Source organism: Megalops cyprinoides, chromosome 10 (genome assembly GCF_013368585.1).
Source record: "Megalops cyprinoides isolate fMegCyp1 chromosome 10, fMegCyp1.pri, whole genome shotgun sequence".
Classification (NCBI taxonomy): Eukaryota; Metazoa; Chordata; class Actinopteri; order Elopiformes; family Megalopidae; genus Megalops; species Megalops cyprinoides.
Genome location: NC_050592.1, coordinates 12,950,319 through 12,956,318, shown reverse-complemented (window position 1 = coordinate 12,956,318; position 6,000 = coordinate 12,950,319).

The window sequence follows — 6,000 nt, the reverse complement described above, 5'->3', positions numbered from 1 at the left end:
CCCATCAATATCACTGTCACAGCTCACAAAGCAGGAGTGCCTCTCCATGCCACAATGCTCCTGACCTCCTCTGGCCCCCCTGAACATCGTGCACACTAATGTGATTACTGTATCCCTAGGAATGCATGGGTGCATGGTGATCTAGAAGGTATTCATACACTCCCAGCAGTTTGTGGCAAGCTATACAGTTTTAATAATACCCACAATTACACATTTGCGCCTGCTATCCATATTCATATCTATAACTATGTGTTTAATATTTTAAAGGACTATGTGAAAATATAGTATCATGAGAAGTGTGTGTTACATGGCCTGTTTATTTGAACAGTTTCCATATGACCTTTGTGATAGTGAAGAGATGGGAAGTTAAAATTAATATAAATGGAGCTGCCTTTGCAGGCCATGTCTGATCACCATTACCATAATGATCAAAGCAGTACAGAGGCATTATATCCCTTCCCACATGCCAGCTCAGTAACACTTGTTTTCAATTCAACAAGGAAAAGTCATGTGACTGTTTCAGCACACACACTACTAAAAAGGTGCACGTCAAGTGTGGCGTCAAGTTCTTGTCTTGTTCTTCACTCTCATGGTTGTCCCAGTGCAGACAAAAAGTCAAAAGAGGCTTCCTAAAAAGAAAGAAAGGGTCCTTCCTGCTGCCCCCCCCCCCATTCTCTCCCCTGCTTCTGTCCCAGGATGAGCTAATGGCTACTGCATCGATCATGTTTGCATGACCTTCGAATTGGGGTCAACCACTGAAGCCCTCTCTCTTAAATGTGAGAGCACAACCCTGTTTATTTCAACATTTGTCCTGAAACACATGCAGACATTCAAAAATCTGCTGAAATAAAAACACTTACAAAAAGGGAACATTCTCTTATTTCATGCTTCTCCCCCACCACCAAAAAACAATTCAGAAGTATTCATGTTATGTTTTCAAGTAGAGGTTAAGGTACTGATTTGTAAATTTTAACCCTCTGTGTAAATTTTAAAATTTAGCTATTAGCCTATAATGGCATTTGCTGACAGTACGTCATTTAAGGGTTGCAGGCATCATAAACGTTCACTCATCCAGACAGAAAGATCAGACACCTTACCTTGTTATAACTATATGACAACTAATTCTGATGAAAAAAAAAATATTAGTAGAAATTATTGAGTGTTTTGATACTCCTTGATATGATTCACACTTCAAAAAATGGTGGCAAGAAGGAAAACCTTAAGACCTTTTTTCATCCATTTTCCTGACCCTTCGGCCACTATTATCCACGTTCTGTATAGAACTGACAGGTGTAAATAATGGCAGGCTCTGTCCTCTTTCTGCGGGTTTCCATGGAAACGACTGATGGAGTACACTATCGATCGTAGTGTCCAGTCGGAATTGTGTTGCCCCTGAACCGACATTTTTTTCCTGCTGTGATGGGCGTGGATCGATACCCCCATATTGTGTGTTTTTTCTCCTTCTGTCTCTCATAACTTCAACATAATGCTATGAGGAGAATATAACATAACATAAAAGTAATATTTCAAAATATTAGTCAATATCAAATCATTAATTAACAAAGACATACTTTAGACATATTTATTTGGTTTGAATTTGTATTATGCTGCTATGACATTTTAGGCAATGTTCTGAAGTATGGCAACACGGAGAATCTGTAAAAAAAAAAAAAAAACGCTATTGTAATATTACGCGGAACTACGAGAAACTACAGGAAACATTGTTTCACATCGATTTCATTTGATTGGTGTGACAATCCTCCCAGGCGCACCTCGCAACCACCTGCAATCCAAAATTCTGTCGTCGCTCTTGTGCATTGTTGCGCGCAGTCAGTCGAAATCCACTCAACCCTATTTGTAGCAATTCATTTGTCTTATTTCTGTCGTTCAAATAAATAGAACCAGCATCAACAGAAAATACAAGTAATCCTCTAAAACTTTAGGGAGCGAGGAAAAAAACTCGAGTGGACCTGAGGGAGCTCGTTTAAACTTCGCCTGAAGGATCCCTCTGGCCAAGGGTCATGGTTGGAGTCATAAAGCGCAGGATTCAAAGGTGGCTGCCCCTTAAGGTGTTTCTATCGCCCCGAGGCAGAGTCATCACAAGTCCAAGAGAGGTGAGAATGTTGGTACGAAAGTGCACCGAGGACAAGAGGGATTGCGGCTTTTATTTGCTTTTTTGCCACCGTTCGAGAAATGTTCCCATCAATTAAGCAAAAGCCTTATAATGACGCCAACGGTAACATCAATAATGTTCTTTGCTGGCAGACAATTATTGTATCGTTGATGGAATTCATCATTACAAAAAATGTAATGTATTTTATGATGACATGCAAAAGAATGTAAGTGGAAATGCAAGTTAATTACGCACCACATGAGTGATAATTACATAGTGAACTTAAATTGATTCATCGCAGGATCATTGCAGCAGTCGTTTTTGAGATATTACATTTATTATTATTTTGAACTTCTTATTTTGAAATCATACCTAATAAATATGAATAAATTCGTATTATTGGCAAGTTAATATTACGGATTTTGAAACTAGCGTCTTCCTTTGACACAGAGAAATAAGGGAAAGAAAGGGGGTAGCTATTATCGATTGGAACTCCAGTCAGTCACGGCAGGAGAATGAGGAAACTGCGGGAGCGAATTATTTGGCGTTCTCGCTCCTGTCTATCTATGGAGGGGTCGTGGATGTGGCACGAATCGCACTGTCTCTGTGGAGGAGAAGCTCATTGCCAGTAAGCGAGAACAACAGGGAGAGGAGTGGGAGGAAGGGCCGAACTGAAATATGCAAGGCCATGCCTTTGTGGTGTTCGTGTTTTCTAGGTTTCAACAGAGCACCCCCTTGGTTTCACCCAGACTGATGTCAAAATATTTGCACCTCACTCCACCTTCAACCCCCAGATGAAATTAGTAGGGTTGATATGTTAATTTAAACAGGCCAATCCATATCTCGACTATTCTATGCCCATATTAATGGAATGTTTTCAATTTCAGAGGAGATTATTTTGCATTTAATTATTTTGTGGTTGCTGCACATTTTTAAGTAACTTACTGTAAGCAAATCTTAACACTTCTATCATATGTGTATGCACTACCACAAATGGTGAACCTATATGTTGTATCAATGACAGTATAGGAGAAACCTAGGTGCATCAGAAAAATAAACTACAGTGCTAGTGACAGTTTTCAGGAAATTTTCAGAATGTTTTCAAATCTACACTGCTGTTTCAAGTTCAGGAATTCACCTGTAATAAGAACAGTTTATTGTGCAAAATTTGTCTGTTCTGTGTATGTTGTATGTTGTATATTCCTGTGCTGTTCAGCTACAGCCACAGGAAGGACAATATATCAGCAGATTTTGAATGTTGCTTTTTTGTTTTGACACAGGATGACCATATCTACAGTATGATTGTCCCAGATCTGTCACTTTGGGCATTCCACCAATTAGAGAAAAGTGGCCTTTTCGTGTGAAAAGAAAGGCAAGATGTCCATATTCTCTGAATTAGCACTCTAGCCTCACAGCAATCAGATCTGATTTTTTGCACCTGGTGCTGCTCCTGCTCCACTCTGAAAGATGCCCAGACTTTTTTTGGATCAATGCTGCACAGATGCTGTGCAGATCTTTAAATTATCTGGATGGCTCATCCTATTTACTAAACCCATCATGTTAGCCATTCCACACAGAGGTGTATACAATTATTGAATCTGCACAGCATGTACCCTAAAACTCAACAGAATAAACCAAATTATGGATGAAGCTACAAGGTTCTATCAGTGACTCATTGATTTTAAGCAAATTGCACTCCTTTCTTCTTTGACTCTTCAGAATATATACTCCCTATAAAGATATTGTAAGCTATTTGTAACTAGTGTTCTTCTTGAGTTAAAAGTTGACAGTTGATGGCCAGCTAGTTAGTATTAGCTTGTTAGTAAAGAATGTTCTACTAATTATTTAGCTGATTTAACTAATTATTGACAACCTTAATTTACTTGGTTTACTAAGGTTTGGAAGCTGAATGTTTGATGAATTTATTCCTTTTTACAAAATTAAGAGAACAATGTGAGGCTCTCTATTACTTGGCTCTTTTGCTTGCTAGCCATCTGTGTAATGTGTAATGTGTGTCCAAACAATTTTACCTTAACAAATATCTATCGGAAATATCTACATTTTTTCATCATATCATAATTTTTACCCTTTAAATAATGGTAATGGTAAATTAGAGCAATTTTCATACTAATTTCAACGTGGAGAATGTGAGGTATTACAGTAGTACACACTTAAGAAGCTTTGTAATACAGGACCTCAACTGTGTTCTATCAGGACCTCAACTGGACCTCAGGACCTCAACTGGTGGTCTGGCACACTAGTCAAATTTTGATCCAATGAACAAGCTTTTTCTATGTCAGTGTTACCTTATAGATATTGATGTGTTGTGTTTTACTGTTTGGGAAGAGATCTGAAGTGGTTCAGATGAAAATATGTATATATAAGGCTAAAATGTGAGCCTTGCAAGAAGATCACTAATGCCAGTCAAATCAGTACAGTAACAGGAACAAAACTATTACGAAATTAAGAGGTGATCACAATTGTTTTAGAAGAAAGGTGGTGTGTTCTTCAAATTTGCTATATATCTGCAGTCATTTGAAATGTATAGCATGCCATGGAATTGTAAAATATGTGATCGTAAATAGGAGTTACGAGATTGCATAGGGTATCTATGCAGTAGACCTGACCAAGTGTTATTTCAAATGTGTCTCCAAGGCTCTCCCTGTGCCATGCGCTCTCTATTGGATATATGCTGTTATCTGGCTGTTTGCCTGAGGTGTTGTGCTCCTCACTGCAGCAGAAATGTAAATCACTGTGTGATTGTGTATGCTGGATAGGGAGGGAGGGAGAGAGGGAGCAAAGTGGCTGCCTTCAGATCCCACAGAGATGAAAATCCTGCAGCCCGAAGAGAAGGAGCTGCTACAGGGGGCAAAAGTCAGCCGCTCTGAGCCTCCACATGTGGGAGAATAGGAATCAAGGAATAAAACTTTGCCCTCCCTCAAGCACTTAGCATTCTGGTGTTGTGTATGCAAGAACATAGTTTGAACTTATCTGCACACTTCTCACTATACAAACTTATGGAACAAGTATCCATGTAAATTATAGTAGTGTCCTGCTTTTGACTGTATTAATTGTCTATTAAAAATGGGCATAGTTATTGATTATATCTTAATAAAATGAAAAATAAGACATGTCTGATTTTGGTAGCATCATGTTAACTGTATCATTATAAGTGGGCAGCAGTGTGGTACACAGCAAAGGCCCCTGTGCATTTGGATTTCAATTGGATTAACATTGTGCAGCACTCAATCAACACAGTCTGATGTGTCTGATGAATTCTCGTATTTATATAGCAGCTTTCCTAAAAATGATCCATGGTCTTTGTTTCAGTTGAATCATCAACAGAGAAGCTGTATCTACAATTGGATATACAGTTATAATGCAAGTAATTCTGGGCTCAGGGACAATGGGGTATTTCTACATGATGTTAACATAATGTGTTCTGGAATTAACCAATTATGTTTCCTTGAACATAAGTGCAGTCTCCTTTCAAGGACACTGCTCATACCAAATTTAAAATGAACATCTAAAATCATTTTTCCCATATTTAGGATGGAGATGTCCCGATATAGTAATGCATTTCATTGATTGTTTCAGCCGAGACGTATGCTCTCACAGGCAATGCATTGTATTCAAACAGACAAAGTAGATGATCTCTTATGTCATATTTTCGCTATTTTTGCTCGAGCCCCTTGAGATGCGCGTTAGGAAGGAGGTTGTGGTAAGTAACTCTGACATTTAAATCTGACCAACCTTCAAGTCAGCTGGGAGGAGGGAAATGTGCATTTAAGTAGAAAGAAAAAGAAGGCAGCATTCATTCAGCATATTCCCCTGAAATCTCAGGGTAGACCTTCACTGATTGCGAGCTCCAATGTGAAAAGCTGGAA